The sequence below is a fragment of the Acinonyx jubatus genome, chromosome E4 (genome assembly GCF_027475565.1).
Source record: "Acinonyx jubatus isolate Ajub_Pintada_27869175 chromosome E4, VMU_Ajub_asm_v1.0, whole genome shotgun sequence".
Classification (NCBI taxonomy): Eukaryota; Metazoa; Chordata; class Mammalia; order Carnivora; family Felidae; genus Acinonyx; species Acinonyx jubatus.
In genome coordinates this window covers 50,871,903-50,891,848 of record NC_069395.1, presented here as the reverse complement: position 1 = coordinate 50,891,848, position 19,946 = coordinate 50,871,903, and the positions used below count along the sequence as shown (strand labels likewise).

At 45.4% G+C, this 19,946-nt stretch overlaps 1 protein-coding gene across 1 annotated transcript in view; it reads right to left on the bottom strand.

Moving 5' to 3' along the window:
* TNR (tenascin R) overlaps positions 1-19,946 on the bottom strand; it is a 405,370-nt gene that overhangs the window by 384,509 nt on the left and 915 nt on the right. The gene's annotated exons all lie outside the window — the stretch shown is intronic.

Sequence of the window (19,946 nt, the reverse complement as noted above, 5' to 3'; positions counted from 1 at the left end):
CTGTTTCTCAACTGATAAATTTGATGTTTATAAAAAATTAATATTTTATTTTTAATATTTTGGTCACATTTGATAAAAATGTATTAGATGTATAAAGAATATATATATATTCATATATATATATATATATATATATATATATATATATATATATTCCTAAGCTGATAAATTCTAAACCTGCTAAAAATTAGGAAATTGTGACCATAAAGTCAAGGAAGCAGTTGAAGCAGTTATCTCTGGTGGAGGGAAGAGTTTATGATCAGGAAGAGACACACAGGGTGTCCTTGTAGTTTTAGTGATGTTCTATTGCTCGACCTGGAGGGTGGTTACAGGGAACTTGAATAATTGTTACTGATTAAATTTTATGTTTAGGTTTATGTACACTTCTGTGTATATGTTACATTTTACAACTTGAAAACTCTAAATGATAGAGAGAAACTTACAAGTTTCCACAAGAACACCTGGCCTGCTCTGGGGACCCAGAAATGGCTGCCGGGAGGAAGGAGTATCTGAATTGCGATTTGCAGATGAAGATGAGCCAGGCCGTCAACAAAACTTGGCAACGGCTTTGCTGCATGTCTCCCCTAGAATGCATGTTTCATGAGCTCAGGGGTCTTTGTCACTGCGTGATATTCAGAAGCAAGGACAGTTCCCAGAACATTGATGTCTCTTACCTGAGCACTCTTCGATGCGTTTGTTTCTGCATTCCAGATGCATCATGGACATGGAAGTGGAATGAGGGAAGAAAGCATCTGAGGTGCCAAGTACATAAAAAATGCAATGAGGACAAAAAGCTTAGAGTGTTTAGAAGCCACCCTGAGGATCCCAGCACTTCTGTCATAGAATGGCCAAGGAAATGAAGCAGAAAATGGGTTATTTAAATGATAGTAAATATGATGAAAGAAAACATATAAAAAGTTACTAGTGCTATCGGGCATGCTAAAACACCAATCTTCAAAAATTACCCAGGAATAAATGGCCAAACCAATGCCAGCCAACTAATCTTTACTCAAACAGGATAATATGAGCTTTTAAAGCACAGAGGAAAATGTGAAATTATAACAAAGCCTGGCCATTTTTTTAAATATTCTTGTTTTTCCAAAATAATTTAGATGATAGCGCGATGTGAAATCCTTCAAAGCAATAGCTGTTTTTCAGTGAAGTAAATCTGATACACAAATAACCCTTGATTATAGGCAAATCAACAGAGAGGTGGAAGAAGGCAGGCCTGAGGAAATCGGCTTGAATGGGCCCCAATGTGGCATGTAAGAAGTGACAGCCAAGCAAAAATAAGGGCATGAAGAGGCCACAGATCTACACTACACTGAAATGAAGATCCTTTCCCCCACGCAACTCAAAGATAACTCTAGAGGAAGGGACCAGGTCATGATAAGGGACCTGCTTAAAGAATGACAAAGGAACTCTAAAGATATCTTGACCCTATTGTCTACTAACCAGTCCATATGGGGTCAAGATATGGTGAATTTTTTTTCCAGGGAGTCATATATTGCCCAGAAATTTTGGATCTATGAGATTTTTGGTAAAAATCCCAAATCTCTGCATAGTAGCTTCCAACGAGTACAATTTTCACAACAGTATTTAGAGTTAGCCACGTGCACCTGGTTAAAATCACAACAGAGACTAAACCAAATCTATGTTTTTACTGAGGTGAAGGTCTCTACAACTCACAAGATGAGACAGTGATGAAGCATTCAGAGGGCAGCGACGACCCAGCACATCCTAATGGAAAGAAATCTGGCTGGTCCTGGCTTTACCACTAATTCGCTATGAGTCTTCTTTACTCTGGCCTCAGTATTTTTGTTGATAAAATAAGAAAGTTGAATTAGATGCTTTCTAAGATTTCTCTAAATTCTAGGTAACAGATATCCCAAAAGTCCTGAGGTGATGAGTCTGGCATTTTTGATTAACCAGTATGAGTGGCACAGAGTAAATAGTAAAGGGAGATGTAAAGCGGAGATCGAAAAGATAACTAAGATTTTGTTGATCACGGTAAAACATTTTAATTTTATTTTAAGTGTGAAGGAGATCAACGGAGGATTGTAAGACAGGGGGAAAAACCATCTGATTTAAATTTTCAATAGGTCACTTTAGTTTTGGGTACAGATTGGCTCCAGGAGAAGAGTGGACACAGGAATACCAGCGGGGGGTTTTGCAGCGGTCCAAGTGAGAGCATTTGTAGTAAAGGAAGGATTTGAAAAATTCCTTAGAGATAGAGTCAACAGCACTTGCTGATGGATTGAATATGGAGTGGTGAGTGAGGACACAGGGGAATGAATGATGACTTAAGAGTTTTGTCACTCGAGGCCAAAATGAACAAATCAGGAGACTATAGATGCTGGAGAGGATGTGGAGAAACGGGAACCCTCTTGCACTGTTGGTGGGAATGCAAACTGGTGCAGCCACTCTGGAAAGCAGTGTGGAGGTTCCTCAAAAAATTAAAAATAGACCTACCCTATGACCCAGCAGTAGCACTGCTAGGAATTTACCCAAGGGATACAGGAGTACTGATGCATAGGGGCACTTGTACCCCAATGTTTATAGCAGCACTCTCAACAATAGCCAAATTATGGAAAGAGCCTAAATGTCCATCGAATGGATAAAGAAATTGTGGTTTATATACACAATGGAATACTACGTGGCAATGAGAAAGAATGAAATATGGCCTTTTGTAGCAACGTGGATGGAACTGGAGAGTGTGATGCTAAGTGAAATAAGCCATACAGAGAAAGACAGATACCATATGGTTTCACTCTTATGTGGATCTTGAGAAACTTAACAGAAACCCATGGGGGAGGGGAAGGAAAAAAAAAAATAGGTTAGAGTGGGAGAGAGCCAAAGCATAAGAGACTGTTAAAAACTGAGAACAAACTGAGGGTTGATGGGGGGTGGGAGGGAGGGGAGGGTGGGTGATGGGTATTGAGGAGGGCACCTTTTGGGATGAGCACTGGGTGTTGTATGGAAACCAATTTGACAATAAACTTCATATATTGAAAAAAAAAAAAGAGTTTTGTCACTCGAGCTAGTAGCTAGGTATAGTACCTTTGGCTGAGAACAGAGACACCAGAAGAGACATCAATGAATCAAGAATCCTCTTTGCACATATTAAGATAGAGGGCTTTATAAAGTATCAAAGTAGAGATACCAGGTAGACTTCTGGGTTCTCTAAGCTGGGTTCCAGAAAAATGTCAGAGCTAAAGGCATGGATTTGGTTAGCCATTGGTGTACGAGTGGTATAACTCATACCAATGAGTTACACCTGAGGTGCAAGCGGGGCCAGAGAATAGAGGCCCATGGCTGAACGCTACAGCTCTCTACATTTAGAGATTGAGTACAGAAAGAGAAGCCAGCAAAGGCCCTTTGAAACAGAGGGAAAACCTAAGAAGTGCAAGTCCCCAAAGCCAAGGGAAGATCATGGTTTAAGGAATGGAATAATTGCCCAATGATGCTGAGAGGTCAAGTACAAAGTAACAGACATGATGATGAGCTCTGACAACATAAGGCCACTGTGCCTTCCATCTCTCAGGAGTTGTGGGGGTGGAAGCCTGACTGGATGAAGAGAGAATAGAGGTGAGAATTGAGAGCAGCAAGGCTTTCGGTAAGTTTTGCTGTCAATGAGAGCTGAATAATAGAGTGGAAACCGGAAGGAGAGTAGAATCAGGAGGAGCTTCATGTTTTTTAAGGTCGGAGATAACACAGCACATTTACATGCTTATTGGAAAATAAAGTAGTGAGGGAGAAATTGGAGATTCAAGAAAGAGGCAGTGATAACGGCAGGAACAAAGTCTTCAGGAAGCATGAGGCGATGAGGTCCAGAACACAGAGGGGGCCGGCCTTTGCACAGAGCAGGGGCATTGCACCCAGGAATGAGGAGGGGAGACTGAGAGGATGGCCACAGTGACAGCAAAAGGTGTGGTCAGTGGCAGGAAGGTGAGGGAGTTCCTGGCTGCAAAATACCAGTAAGGTCATCATCTGGAAGAAATTAAAAAGGGAGTAGGCAGTTTTTGGAGAAAGGAGATGTAAACTTGTCATTTGGGACAGTGGAAAGTAAGCACACTAGGAAAGAGTTGTGGAACTGCCAGACTGTCTTCCGTATTTCCTTGAGATCTACCGTCATAACTGTGAAGCAACAACAGTCCACACAACTATTTTTCCTCAGCGTGTAAGCATGACCAGTAGGTGAGTTTAACCAGTTTGGAGTTTTGTCGGGACACAAAGTCCAGAAACGTTTTTGCAAGAGACTAAGGACAAAGACACAGGACCGCATCTAAGCCCGGTAACATGAGGCAATGGATAGTGAAAAAAGAGGCAGGGCCAGGGGCTTGGAGATGTCAATGCAATTCTGTAATTGCTGTGTCTGGAGCATGAGAGCAAAAGAAAGAGATGAGTGGCCAGAGTCAGGAAGCTTGAGAGCAGGACTGCGGAGAAAGTGCAGGTAACGGCACTGTCAAGGGCAAGGACACGGTTGCGTAAGTGGATGGGCATCTGACGCTGTCATCAAAGTTAGAGAGAGCCACTCCCTGCTCCCCTGACTTGTGTATCACCTATCCTTACAAATGACCAGAGAGGTAGCTTCCTAACGGCATGATTGAAAGGACACTGCAGGAGCCCCATCGCCCAAAATATCCCTACAGAGGCATGTAGCTGGCTTCTGACATTCTGCTATTAAAGCTTCCTTAATTCCTTTCCTTCTGCTTTCCATAAGTGCCACCACCTAACCTATTAATTCATTATCAATCATTTATGCATAGGTGTGATTTAGTGGCTCAGAGCCTTTCAAGTAAGACAGCAGCTGGCTGCAATCAGATTTTAATAGGCTGTAGGGCATGGCTTTTAAGAAAGAATTTGAATAGGAGCTCTACAAAGGGAGAAGGGGGTTTGGATACAAGTGTCTGTGGAGTACCTACTATGCGCTCAGCTCTGCTCCAAGAGTTTTGCCTATGTGGTATTTGAGATGCCATTGTCTCCTCCTATTTACGCAATAGGAGGGCTTAGAGAGAAATCTCTGTCATTTGCCCAAGCCCCACAGCTAATGAGTGTTGAAGGCAGTGTCTGAAGTCAGAGCTGCAGAGCCCGGGAAGGGTGTTCGGACAGGAGGGAGAGACATTTAAAAGGAGAAAGGCAAGGGCCTTGACATACATCTTGGCAATCCTCACAGCCCTAGTCTCCCAGCCCCCTTCCTAAGGACCTTGAACTGTGTGTGGCTGTTGTTTCACTTCCCATATGAGGTTATTCCTTGATGAGTTTTTCCTCCCTTCCGGATTTTTTAAATAATAACTTACATTTTTATCAGGTGCTCAGCCACAGTATAAATAACCCCATTTGAATTGCTGACACACAAATCAATAGGGAAGCCCTTTCCCGGACTGGAGCCCTGGAATGGGAGCCTTCCAGCCACATCCTCTTTCCAGAAGAGAAGGAGTTGATGAAACAGAACAGACAATTTTCTTAAACAAGCCACAGCTAAAGGAAACAGAATGAGCATTCAAGGTTTCTGGTCTCAGGACTTTTCTTTGTTTCATTCTCTAGTCCTCATTCTCACTCAACAATCTCGCCTTCAGCCTCTGTATTAGCAACCGGAATGGTGTCATTTCTACGGGAGGAAGTGCAGAAAGCAGCATGGACGGCTGAGAGTCTGGCCTCATGTTTCTAAAATGAGAGCAGTACGGCATCCCTCAATTCTGTCAGCGATGAGGGGTCTAGCAGCCCCATCCACCCCCCCAAGTCCCCACCATCGCTCTCCGCCCTGGAGAGCTTGTAGGAAAGGATATGGTTATTAGAAAAGAACGTCACAATGGCAAATAAAATTTGGTTAGGCTGTGCCTTTAGATATCTGATGAAAGAGGCGACAAGCTTGCATCCTCCAACGTGGCTTAAAAAGTCAGACCTAGAGCACCTACGCAGCTGGTCGTTCTCCCCATGGATATCCTGAGAGGAGCCCCAAATCCCAATCTCCTTCTTCAGTAGCATCTCCCACTGCGCCAGCACAACGATCCAGTGATCCTGTGTTCCAGCTACATCCCACCTCTCAGTTACCTCCTGACATGCCCTTTTTCTGACCTCAGCCTTAGCATATGCTGTTCGTTCTCTGGTTAATGGGGTACCCCAAGCAATGCCTCCGCCCCATCCCCTCACCCTCATAATCACTAACAAGACACTATGTTCTGAGGTAGTTACCTGTCTTTGTGACTTCCCCTCCACCCTGACCAGATTGAGATGTTCTCAGAGACAGGGAGCCACATCTCTTTCAATTCCAGCCATTAAAGGAAATGCCTATCTCAGAGTGGGTCTTTAGTAATGGCTTGCAGAAACAGAGAATACTGGATGAAAACCCATTCGTTCATTCATTTAACCAACTTAGTAAACACAGTGTTCCAGGCTTGGAACCCAACTGTGAATAAGACAAAGTTCTTATTCTCACAGAGTATGCATTCTATTGGAAGGAGACAAACAGCAAGAAAATAATCAAGTATTATGCTGGCTGGTGATAAGCATGATAAATAGAAACAAAATGGTAGAGTGACAAGGAGAGCTATTTTCTTTCTTTATTTTTTAACCTCTCCCTAGTTTCCCTACCTCCCAGCCATTGGCAACCACTTTGCTACTCCCTGTTTCTATGAGTTCAACGTTTTTTGAGTTGGGGTTTTTTTTTGTTTGTTTTTTTGTTTTTTTAGATTTCATAAATAAGTGATACTATGCACTATTTGTCTTTCCCTGTCTGGCTTATTTCACTTAGCATAATATCCTCCAGATTCATCCATGTTGTCACAAATGACAGGATTTTCTTCTTCTTTAAGGCTGAATAATATTCCTCTGTGTGTGTGTGTGTGTGTGTGTGTGTGTGTGTGTGTGTGTGTGTTTCTTCTTTATCTTTTCATCTATCAACAGATGCCTAGGTTGTTTCCATACCTTGGGTATTGTGAATAATGCTGCTGTGAACATGAGCGTGTGGATATCTCTTTGAGATACCGATTTCATTTCCTCTGGATATATACCTAGAAGAAGAATTGCTGGCTCATATGGTAATTCTATTTTTAATTCCTTAAGGAACCTCCATACTGTTTTCCATAATGGCTGCACCAAGTTACACTCCCACCAACAGTGCACAGGGCTCCCTTTTCTCCACTCCTCACCAGCACTCGCTGCCTCTTATCTTTCTGATGATAGCCATTATAACAGGTGTGAGGTGAGATCTCCTTGTAGTTTCGATTTGCATTTCCCTGATGATGAGTGATGTTGAGCATCTTTTATGTACGTGTTAGCCATCTGTATGTCTTCCTGAGAAAAATGTCTGTTTAGGTCCTTGGCCCATTTTTAATTGGGTTATTTCTTTTTCTGCTATTGCTCTGTAGGAGTTCCCTGAGTATTTTGGATATTAACCCCGTACTGAATGTATGGTTTGCGATAATTTGATCCTATTCCATAGATTGCCACTTCATGTCGTTGATGGTTTCCTTTGCTCTGCAAAGCTTTTCAGTTTTTTGTAATCCCACTTGTTTGTTTTTGCTTTTGTTGCCTTTGCTTTTGGTGTCAAGGAGGGCTATTTTAGATACAATTATTAGTGCGGGCTTCTCTGTGGAGGTAACATTCAAGGCTACTTGCCTGGTGGACATAGGCTCTATGTTCTTTTGCTGGTGGGAGCTGGTCCCCGAAGTGGCTGTCATGAGTGACTCAGGTTCCCAAGATGGCTGGCTGGCGGAGGCAGGAGAGCCAAGATGATCTGGTACACAGACAGGAAACTTGGCTGGCACAGCATTAAGCATTAATCTACCAAGGGAGTTATTCCAGAACACATTTGAGAACTGAAAGGACTTGAGAACCTGGTGCCAAAGCCTTTAAGGGATACCCCAAGCCCTGTCCAATTCCCATGAGATGCCGCAGAGCTCATGGAAGATGATTTTTGTCCTCTGGGCATCTGGGCAGAGGATCTTCTCGATCTTTGTGATTTCAATTACCAGCCCAATCACAGCACAACAGAGAGGGCTATAAAATGATTAAACCCAAAGTGTAAGATTCACGATCTCAATTCTGTCATTTACCACCTGTGCTATATTGGGCAAGCCACTGAAACTCTGTAGTAATTTCCCCATCTGTAAAATGGGAGTAATGAATAAGAGTCATTGTGTCGACCTTCACAAAGGGTTGTGCAGGCCAAATATATTAATATATCATAGTCCTATGAAAATTATGAAGCACAACTACAGTGTAAGAAATTATTGCTACTGGGGAGAGGTAATCAACATTTACTGAATACTTATAAAGTATACTCTAGATGTTACCTTATTCAATTTTCACAAAAATTCCTAAGAGGTGTTATCTTCCTTACATTAGAGTCAAGGAAATAGACGCTCAGAGAAGTTAAGTGACTTCTCTAAGGGGGCAGAGCTAGGCAGAGCCAGAGTCTAAGCTCAGGTCCACTATCTTCAGAACAGATACCCTTTTGGGGTGCCTGGGGGACTCAGTCAGTTAAGCATCCGACTCTTGATTTCAGCTCAGGTCATGATCTCAACAGTTTGTGAGATCGAGCCCCGTGTCCGCCTCTGTGCTTACAGAGCTGCCCCTCCCTATGCAAGCAATCTCTCTCTCTCCTCTCTCTCATAAACAAGTAAATAAACATAAAAAAAAAAAGAACTGATACCCACTGATACCCTTTCTCCCTCACTCTGTGTCTTCCTGCCTATGGATGGTTGGCCCAAGCTCGGGATAGAGTCTCGGCCCTGAATCACCTCACCCAAAGCTGGGATGTGCACTCGCCCCAAGTTCTGGCTCAGCCTCAATGCGAGACCTAAACGCCAGCCTCTAACCAAGCCCGCATCGGGGTGCTCAGGCCTCCCCTGTCCCCAGTGCTTCTGTTCCAGAATGAATCTGCCTCTTGGCTCAGTCTGTCACAGGCTCCGGCACATTTCGGGTGTGGGGGAGGCTCTTAAGCACCTCACAGCCCACCCACCCCTTGGGCCAACATTCTTCCACCATGCCCACCTCTGACTACAGAGCAGAGATCTAGCTGGGCGACACCGAGCTGCCCTATGCCCCTGGCCAACACTACCTGCCTCCCCTGTAACCCTCGGTGGTCCTGGCTGCCACTGGTGTTCAGTCTGCATCCCCACAGCTGAACAAGAAGGCTCGACAGGAACAGATCGGGCTTTGCTGCATCGGCCTGCCGTACTCCCTCCCAGCTGGACCGATCGTTCAAGAATCCATTACAGGAGTTTCATCCTGTACAGTGACAGCACAGAGCTGAAAGAAGTAGCCCACAAGTGAATGAATAGTTACAACTGTGGCCCAGATAATCCCCAAAGTGGAGAAACCACAAAGTGAATGAGGCTTTTGTGGATAGATGAGAATTGACACCACCTTCCCCACCTTGTGAGATCGGATGAAGGAAAATGCATTTAAGAAAACTCACTTGCCTTGAAGCTGGATTCTTTTCTCATCCTGAAGGAGTTAGATGAGGCTTTGTTGAAAAAACAGAATGACTCCCCAAAGGAGGGGGAGTAGACAACACCAAGCCCCCGAGAGAAATAGTGACTGCTTTGGTCTTATTTTTAAACCAACCTTTGTGATTCAGACCAAGCTTGTGAGGACTATGATTCTCCAGTTTTTCGCATCTGTCTCTGGCAGCGGGGAACCCGGGCGGTGTCTGAGTGACACCCAGCACAGCATGGTAATTAAGTGCACAGAGCTCTTGGGTTCAAATCCTGGCGCGGCCATTTATTGCAGGTCTCCGGGCAAATTAAACAATCTCTCTGTGCCTTAGTTTTTCCATCTGTAAAAGGGGGATAATAATAGTACCTCACTCAAAAAGTGACTGTCCAGATTTAGAAAGTTCCTACATGTGAAGGACTTAAATCTTTGCCCTGCGGTCGTTTTTATCGTGTAGGTGTTAGCAACTATTACGCTACTGAAAAATCGACAGGGAGCATTTTTTGGATCCAGCTGGTGATTTATGAACCCAGGAGATCCTGGAAGCAGATCTTGGGTAACCGCTCCCCACAATTCCTACCTCATCACCTGCAAAGTCTGCTCAAGCCAACTGCTGAGTATAACTCTGGGGTAAGACATAAACGTTCAGAAATGAAAAGGCTCTTTCCCTTCCTAGCAGCCTTTCGCCATGGGCAAATAATCCCGTTAGCAACATTTGACCTTAAGAACTTACAAGGAAAAGGGCAAACATTTCAAGGAGCAGGAGTGGGGTCTCCTCCCAGGTTTTCTCCCCTCCCCCCGTGGCAGAACTGGGATGTCAGGTGGGATCCCTGGCCTGTCAAATGTGGTCTCCACGGGCCCAGAGAGAGAGAGAGAGAGAGAGAGCACTCCGTTACTGTTCACTGTCTCCTGGGCTCCAGCCACAGAGAAGTGCTGTAGGAGGCTGGGAGGGGACCCCGGTGGAGTCAGAGGGAGGAGGCTGCCAGGGAAGCCATGCAAGGCCCTCTCTGGTGACTTGACTTTTTTTTCCCTCCCAGTCTCCAAGGATGGCTGCCTGAGCCTTTCATTCTCATGAAATTAAGCTGATAAAACACAACTGAAAAGGGGGCGGGGGTGGGGAGGAGCGTATGGCATCCTCTTACTCTGCATTTTAATGACTCTTGCACGGCCTCAGACCATTTTTAATAAGAGATTGACAGATATCGGTCTCCTCCCCACCCCCACTCAGAACATATCAGGGTCCGGATCAACGGCACCCTTTCATCTCCTCCAGAATATTCCATTTGGTCCCTCCCTTGGATGGAGGGTGACCCAGGAATGAAACCCATGCTGTTGGCATGATTTGCTGACCTCGTGAGGGTCAAGTGTGGAAAGGCACCCCTAGGAACCCAAAGATACTCCCTGGGGAGCTATACTCCACGTGGGCAGCATGTCTGTCTCTGAGCTTTCCAGGAAGCTAGTCATAGGAACACAGACAGGCCCCACTCCAGGGGCGATGTATTCGGTCAGTCAACCTGCCCCTGAGCGGCTGCCTCGGGCACTCGGGCCCAGGGGCCTGTGCAAGACTGAGGAGAGCTGGTAACGAGATGAAAAGAGGGAAGCATTCAAGTCACTGCCCGTCTTCCCACTGCACTTGTTGTACAACCAAGTGTCAGCCACCTCCCCTGCCCCCTGGGGAGAATATATGTCAAAGTAGCCGCATGACCCCTGCCGTCTACCCTCAAAACACACCTTTTCTGCCATAGACACTCCATCAAAAGAGAACTGTATGGGCTGAAGCCCCTCGATGTGCTAAGGGCCATTAGGAGCCTTCATGCAGAAAATGACATCTCCTTTAACCCACACAGAAATTCTCAGAGGTAGGAACCTTTGTCCCATTTCATGGGTTTGAGGAAAGTAAGGCTCAGAGAAGTCAAGTGACTTCCCCAAGGCCACACAGCCAGATTCAAATGCTTGTTTGTCAGGGTTTCACTGAACATTTCTGCCAGCCCAGAGTGGGCAGTGATGCGATGCATGCAAGGCGGGCATGGGGGGGGGGGCGGAGAGGGGCAATGACATGCCAGGTGGGGGGCAGGGCAGCACCGGCTTTGCAATCTCATCGCTGTATCCCACCTGGAGCTCCGAGGAGCAGAAACCTGGCAGTTTCCGAGGTGGATGAAAAGCCAACCTTCCTCAAATTGTTTTATTTAAAAGCCAGACTCCTGACTGTTTGAAGCCGCTTGATTTTGGCAGTGCTTTTTCCTTTTCTTCTTTTTTTCTCGCTGCTTTTACACAGCCCTCAGAGATAAGGGAAGGCGCAGTTGCTGGGGGCCTCGCTGGCGGGTGCCAGAGGACCTGCCTCTCCCGCCCCGCAGGAGGCCCACATGGGGGCGAGTTGGTGCGCGCACCGTGCTGCCCTCAGCGGGAGAGAGGCAGCGGGCCCCGAACTGCTCTGCACCTGAAGTATAGATACAGATGAAGTCTTTTGCTTTTATAGTGAGTTTCACCGGCATTAAACTTCATTTATATCTCTATAAATATATACGGCTTTGAACGGGAGGCTTTATGGCTAGGTTTATAAGTTCTAGCTCCCTGTGGCACAGGCTAGGTCACCGTGAGGAGACAACCCCTTTATGGACAGCATGGCCTCTGCCCTTTGCGACATGACCATTCGCAGGGTCCTCATGTAGTGTTCGGGGCCCTGCCCCTTCTGCCTGCAGGCGCTCTGCTCTGGGGACGCCCTCTTCCCATCTGCAAGTACCCACCGCCCCCCACCCCCGCCACAGCTGGCCAGGTGGAGGGGCGTGGGGCTGTGGGCCCATTTCCTCTCCGCACCTGTCCTTTTGGCCCGGACTCCACTGCTGACCTGAGTGTAGGCTGGACAGGCTGGCAAAACCCCATTTATTAAGGTATGTGTTTTACAGAAATCCATTTAGATAAACAGACCGTCCACGCAGGTGCAGGCGCTCTGTGGCTACGGGGTTTACGATACTTCATGTGGCAGGCAGCGGCTTCTCTCCCGATACACTCACGGAGATAAATTCAAGGTAATCTATATAAACGCAAGCCTTTGAAATTGCACACCGTCAAAAAATTCAAACAATTACTCTACCCCAGCCAGGAGGTGGCTGTTGGATGTTCTTCTTATGGAAAACAGAATTATAAGGGAAGGGAAAATGTTTCATAAATAAAACTCAGAATGGCAGAAGAATCCGGAGGGAGGGAAAGGCAAGAGAAAAGGAATCCAAATGTTCGCGGTCCCCAGCAGAGTGAGGAATGGGGCTCAAAAATCCAGTGTCTCCTTAAGGCTCAAATTAATTTAATCCAGGACAACTTCCAGGTAATTAATTAATTGGCAAAAGGCATCTTTCAGATATTTATAAATATCAGCCTGCCAAGCTGGTGGTGCTAAAGGAGAAGAAAAAATGGCCAACATGTGCTCTTAAAATCAAGGTGATAAAAACAAGGGCCAGCCCAGACCATTAGCGCTTGAGGAGAATGTAAAATCCAGGTCAGCCCCGATCATTGTTAGCTTGTTGAAACACAGGTACCCCAGGCTGCACCCAGGCCCCAGACCTCAGGAATTAGCAAGTGGCTCAATCATTCATGCTCTGTGCCAGGTGCTGTCCTGGGCACCATACATCTGTCCCATTTACTTTTCATAAGAACTCCTTAAAGATGAGATGATGATTTCTATAGGCTTTTTTTAGGGTGGGAGGATGGAAGAGAGGCTTTTGATGAGGAACCTCAGATTAAGACAGGTTAAGTGATGGCCCAAGAGCACAAGGTCAGACGTGGTGGAGCACGAATTTGAAGCCAAGTTTCCTGGTAATAACACTCAGGACTTGCTTCTCGAAGAACATGTGGCCCAGGTGGAGGGGGAGGGTGTGGTGGGGGGGGCGGGATATGGCTAAACTAGAAGCTGCAGACAACAGGGGAAGAACTTGGGCTCCGTTTCAAAAAGATTGGGTTCAAAACCAGTCCTGCCATCGTCTAGCTTTGTGTCCTCAGGCAAGCTATTTAGCCTCTCTGAAGTTAGATTTGTTGCCCTCATCTGTGTGCTCTGTCCGCTATTTGAAGTCAAGTTGTGCAACGACCAGGGTCTCCCTTTCTCCCTGGCTGGAGGAGGTTTGCCTTGACCACCTTCCCCCTGGGTTATTGTGAGAATTAGATGAGAGAAGGTATGTATGGCATCCGGCACAGAGCCCTTCACACAGTGACCCCCATTTCTTCCCATTGTTGTGAGAATCAAGTGAGCTACTGTATTGCACAGCCTGGTAGAGTGCCTGGACCACTGTGAACACCCCATAAATAGTAATTATTTATTATTATTATTACTATTACTATTATTATTATTATTAAACTAGGGAAACGAGCATGGGAACTCCTGTATTTAGGTTGAGCTGAACCAACAGCAAGTGAGAAAGGGTTTTATTGAGTTTTGCTATGTGCCTGGTCCTGTGCTGGGCTCTCCTAGCCCTCAGAGAATCAGTAGTCTAGGTGGAGAGGCACCTAGATTTTTACGTATAAACATTAGCAATAGGTGGAGAAGCATATGGGAATAGCCCTGTTCTTAACTCATTAAAACTACACTGTATATAAAAAAAAAAAAAAGATTAGCAATAATGCAAGATGCTTAAGAGGAATCACAATGGAGACATCATTAATTGCCAAATGAATGATAGAAGCAACACAAGAAAGTGGTTAAGGCACAGGCTTTGAACCAGCTCTATCACTTCCTAGCTGTAAAAAGTTGAACAAGTCACCATGCCTCAGTTTCCTCATCTGTAAAATGGGGATAATAGTATACGTCACAGTGTTTTAGCCACTAAATGACACGAAGCATTTGAAGTGTTTATTATTAGTAATAACAGCAAACATTTATTAAGGGTTTTCTCTGTGCCGTGCACTTGGTTGAAGCTCATAGGAAACACTCACTCAATGTTGGCTGGTGTTGTCATTAAGCAATAGAAAGATCCAAGCTGCCAGGGCCCAGAAATGCGAATTTTTAGGTGAAGTAAAATCAAAGACTAAATTCTAGCCCAAAGATGTTGCTAAGCCATTGTCAAACATTAGCCATTCTGGGTTGATACTGTCCTGGGACCAATGGTCTAGGCTTTTCCTTCTTTGTCTCTTTCATACCATACAGTATGATAAAGACACACCCAAATTGGAAGAACCATGAATTCCTCATGAGTCCTGGTAATAACCTTTTACTGAGTCATCAACAGCTAAAGCATAAGATGTTATTATAAGAGGCAAGTGGAGGTGAGCTTGGCAGTGCCCTGCTCTGAGGGCAGAGGTCCCCTAGAAGATCAGAGCTAAGATCCTTGAGGAAACTGCAATGAGTCTGTTGGCCCATTTGTCGCTGACCCCAGAACTCCTCATCTCATTTTGGAGTCTCACCTTGTAATGCATAAGCTGGGGAGAACCCAGAAATGTGTCCACCAAGGGTGAGGGATATGTCTCTCACTGTCTCCCGGTATCTTTCTGGGGTAAGATTGGGGCCTTCCGGAGGGGGTATAGAGGAGAGTTTAGGATGCCAGTCTACTTGAACTGCTTCTGTTGTGCACTTAACAATGAGGGCCAGAGTACAGGAACCAGACCCAAATGAAACGGGCAGGGTGAGGGGGGAGTGCACCAACCCCCCCCCCTTAATCCTCCTTGATTTGCCTCAAAGAAACCATCTGCATGGTCCTCATAAGGGAAGAATTTCAACCCCCATGGGAGTTACGACCGGACAGTCTCCCTTTCTCATTTGGTTGGAGAGTAAAGCAGGGGCAACTGGCCAGACTTAAAGAAGCATAAAAGGAAGCAACCCAATGTCCATCGATGGCTGAATGGATAAACAAAATGCGGTACATACACACAATGGAATATGATTCAGCTTTAAAAAGGAATGGAGCCTGACACAAGCTACAACATGAATGGACGCTGAAAACATTATGCTAAGTGTTATAAGCCAGTTACGTAAGGACAAATATGGTATAATTCCACTCATAGGAGGTGCCAAAAGTAGTCCAACTAATGAGGACAGAAAGTAGAGTGGTGGCTGCCAGGGGCTGGGGGTGAGGGGGGTGAAGAGTTATTGTATAATGGGTATAGAGTTTCAGTTTGGGAAGATGGAAACATTCCGGAGATGAACAGTGGTGACGGTTGTGCAATAATGTAAATGTACTTGATGCCACTGAAGTGTACATTCAGAAATGGCTAAAATGGCAAGTTTTATGTCATGTATACTTTATCACAAGGAACAAAAAAGGGAAAGAGAAGAGGGTAAGGCTCTTTAAACTCCCTTTGCCAACTGACATACTGGGTACTTGCTGTGTTCTAAATAGATCAATACAGGTCTAGTCCAAAGTCATATTTCAAGGTAAAGATGTAGTGATTCTTATATACAGTTGGAAATAGCTTTAAAAACCTATTCCAATTTCCCCTTCCCACTGAACTTGCTCTTATGATGAAATTCCACTGAGGCGGGGAATCTCATCTGATCTTTTTTTAACACAGCCTATAGTTAACCAGGCAAAGGTGCGTCTTTACACTTCTCCCAAATCGTCTACTGGAATTGGCTTTGTGGAAATCATTCGGATTCTGAATTTCTGCACGAACTTCTACCTACACGTTAAGAAATCCTCACTGTGACTCTCTTCTGACTTGCCATGGCCCAGCGGGTTAGCAACCTACACTTACTTCGCCCTGAGGGATCCTGCCTGGGAGAGCCAACTTGGGAAGGACCCTTCCCATAAATGAGCCAGCTAGGTGTATTCTCTGAGGTAGGCAATCCCAGAAAGCAGCAGACCTTGGAAAGAAGGTGCTCGGTTAAGTCTCTCAGTGAAGGAGGGCAGAGTCTATATTTGCCCACTGTGCATGTAAACTGCTTTACCACCTACTTGGACAAATTTTGAGGCCCACTGGAGACTCTGATTTCCTGGTTGATCTGCCAGAAACTCTGACCTGTTAGTTGAGGACCTCATACTTAAAGTGTGCACAAAATGCCTCATCTCTGTCCAACATTCCCTGAACATAGAGCTTCTACAGATACAGAGTAGGAGAAAACTAGACAGGCAAGGTGTCAAGACTAATTACATAGGGTGTGTGTGTGTGTGTGTGTGTGTGTGTGTGTGTATTTTTTCCCCACCAAAGTCATCAAAATCTTATAACTTCATTGCTTCTTCATGGCAAAAATAGACGAGAGTCTCTTCATCCTGGCCTACAACTGCGGATGGGAGTAGGATGGACATCCCTGGATGAAGCTAGGAGGGTATCGTGGTACATGAGTCACCCCAGTATCTTCTGGTTCTAAAGCCACTCTTAAATAAGGAGAAATAGCAACCTTCTCAGCCAAGACCTTTGTGGATGGAGCTGAATTTCATGGCGTAAGCACTATCACAGTGAATTTCTCTCCATTTCCCTAGTGAGCTCACACAGGTACTCTTTCCTCACCTGACCCCCAGCCCCTGGGGGTGCCAAATGGGATGACTCATGACCAGCCACCTGAATGCTAAATTCCAAGTTTTTAATAGAGATTTCAATATCATCTCCATGCACTGTACCATCAAATAAGTGAGGTCAGCTCTGAGGGAGGGACCTGCAGAGGCTTCCAGGGTTCCTATTAGGACTTGATTGTGGCTTGCACACACACACACACACACACACACACTCACACACTGGAAATGACCACTTGACTTCCTAAAACCACAACTATAAACTCGGATGAAGAATGCACCCCTCTCCCCAGTCTCTCAGCCACCTACCCAGTAACAACAGACTCAAACCTCTGAAATGTTCTTGTAAAACTCTACTATAATCTACATGACACATCCATTAAATATCACATTAAGCAATGTATTTCCACAGCAAAAAGTAGCAGTGAAAATCATGGTGAAAGAAGTCAGAAAGTGATGGGGCTGGGGGATGGAAAGATTGATCAGAAAGAAGCACAAGAGAAAGCTTGCATATCTTGTTTGGGGTAGTGGCTACATGGATGTATTCAATTGTCAAAACTAATATGAATACTTAAGATCAGTACATTTTATTATATGCAAGCTATACCTGAACTAAAAAAATACATATCAGTGGCACTCTCCAGGTAAAAGATAGCAACATACAGTTGTGGAAAATAGGGCAGGATGCCAACCTTTTCTTTCCCTTCACCTTTCTTGATATCTTCTATCTCCCCCAGATCTCAGGGGCAAACCAGCAGAGTCTCCCCTGCTCCATGAATGAGGGCCGAATATGAGAATGCAGCAGCTTTCTCCCCCAAATGCTGGCCAGATGTGAGGGCTGCAGCTGCCAGGGGAGCAGAGGTTTTGTATGTGCGGTGGACTTGTGTCCAGTCACCTACTCTCTTAAGAGTTTCTGTAGGTGCTCAGAACCCATCCCTCTCCTGTTCTCCAGTCATCCTCCCCACATTGCGAGCCACAGAGGACTCAGTGTAGCTGCTCCCAGAGAAGGCTGAGGGAAAATCATCAGACATCTGAAACCAAAACATCCATGACCATGTGCCCTGGAAGGGTCCCTTTAACTGGGATTTCTGGGGCAACGTGAGTGTGGCAATCAGTTTCATGACCTCAGTCCAGCCTAGGGGCCACCAGCCTGGAATTCTCTTTCTACAGTAAGTCCAGGGAGCTCTTCACCTGGCTCCTGGCCATCTTCTTGGCTGAGAACCTAAGTACAGAAACACCTTGGGACTCCTGGCTGATTCTCATTCTTCACCAGGGAGAAGCCACTGCTCCACACGGAGTTCACTAAAAGGTCTCAGCTGCAAATCTGTCCACTGGAGAGCAATACATCCCTGCTCTCCCTCACATGAGCATTTCTGCATTTCTCAGGTGATGAAATACTAGGAGACCAGAAGTTCTAGTTCCGCTTTTGCTACCCTCTAGCCTAGCACTTTAACTGCCTATGTCTCCCCATTTATTAAATGGGCCCAGTAATGACACTGAGCACTTCTTTCAGAGAGAATTTAAGGGCATTAATGACATAATGACCACTAAGTATGGTGACTTCAGTAATAAATGGTGGCTTTGGATAAGGTCCACTGCAAGGGCATGAATTTCTTTTAAACCTTCAGAGATATGTCATGTAGAAATCTATCCACTTTCTTGTTCAAACTGGAAGATTTCAAGGTTGGCAGGAGTTGGGAGAGTTGAAATATCAATGAGTCAGTGTTGGTTTCTGATGCTTTGCTTTATCTATTTCAATCTCTTTTCCCTACCATTAAAACCTCTGACTTCACTATTTTGCTCACTGCCTTCCACTTCCTACCAATCTAGGGAGATGCTGGGGTTTCTGGATTCAATGGCAAGCATAGTAAAAAAAAAACAAAAAAAAAAAAAAAACCACACAAAACCACACACAAAAAAACAGTGGTGCCATTTTACTCGGGACTGTCTCTTGCCCAGAAGATTCACCAGCCAGAGGCAGAGAGTATTTTCTTTGGTTTGGAGAAGGGGCCCAGAATGCTGAATTAAAAGCAAAACACAGAGTCACCACCCTAGAGTTCACTGGGTGTTGGGAGGAGTGAAACCACCCCCCACTGACTCTGTCATCTTCAAGAAAGTGACCAAAAGGTTAGATAATTAAAGGACAGTTCAAGGCAAGGTTTGCTCTTACCAGAGCCACATCTCTTTAAAATTCCCCTTGGGATGCTGGTTTCATGGAGACATAGATGGCTGAAAGAACTCCCCAACACCACTTGTTGGATGGCCCCACCCAAGCAGCTGTGGGTAAGACTGAAGGACAGCGGATGCAGGCAGATAGTGTCACCAAGGCAAGACCAAGGCAGATGCAGGGACTTGATTGAACATATTTCTGAGGGACAGGAAGTGGAAGAGACAGAGCAGTACCTTCCCCCAAAAAAAGTAGCAGTGAAGTTAGAGTAATGATGAGCCCGTTTGTGGAACCTCTTAGTACTGGAGGACATGGCACTACTTCAAGCCTATTTACATCAGGACAGGTCTACCTTCACTTCTGCTTCCCCAGACATAAGGAGACAAACGTTTCTCCTGAGCAATCTTTCACTGGCAGAAAACAGGACAGAACAGACTTTGTCCTCTTTCCAACCACACATAGTCAAAGATGACCAAAAAAAAAAAAAAAAAAAAGTGGAGAGTACATCCTGCCTCCTTGTAAGTGTAGTATAATCCACACTGGCCAACCTCTGTAAAGCTCAAGACACTGACACTTGCCTACCACCACGAAGTCAGGGGGATCCCAGCCCCCAAAACCACCCCAACCTGATGCTCACCTGTTGCACCTGCCCACTTGCCATGGATTCACACCAGGAGAGAAAGTAAAAGGTCAGAGTGGGCTCTCTCCACAGCAACAGCCCGGAGATCCTAGGGAAACTGACATTTAAAATGCCACCTCTTCCAAGCTCTCACAGAGGAGCATAACTTTTAACTCTACCCCCACTCTTAACCCCCTCAGGCTTCCTTTGCAACACTTTCCCTCTGTGGTTTGTCTGGAAAGAGTTAAAGAAGGTGCATGGCTAATTCCCCAAACCCTCCCTCTTATCTACA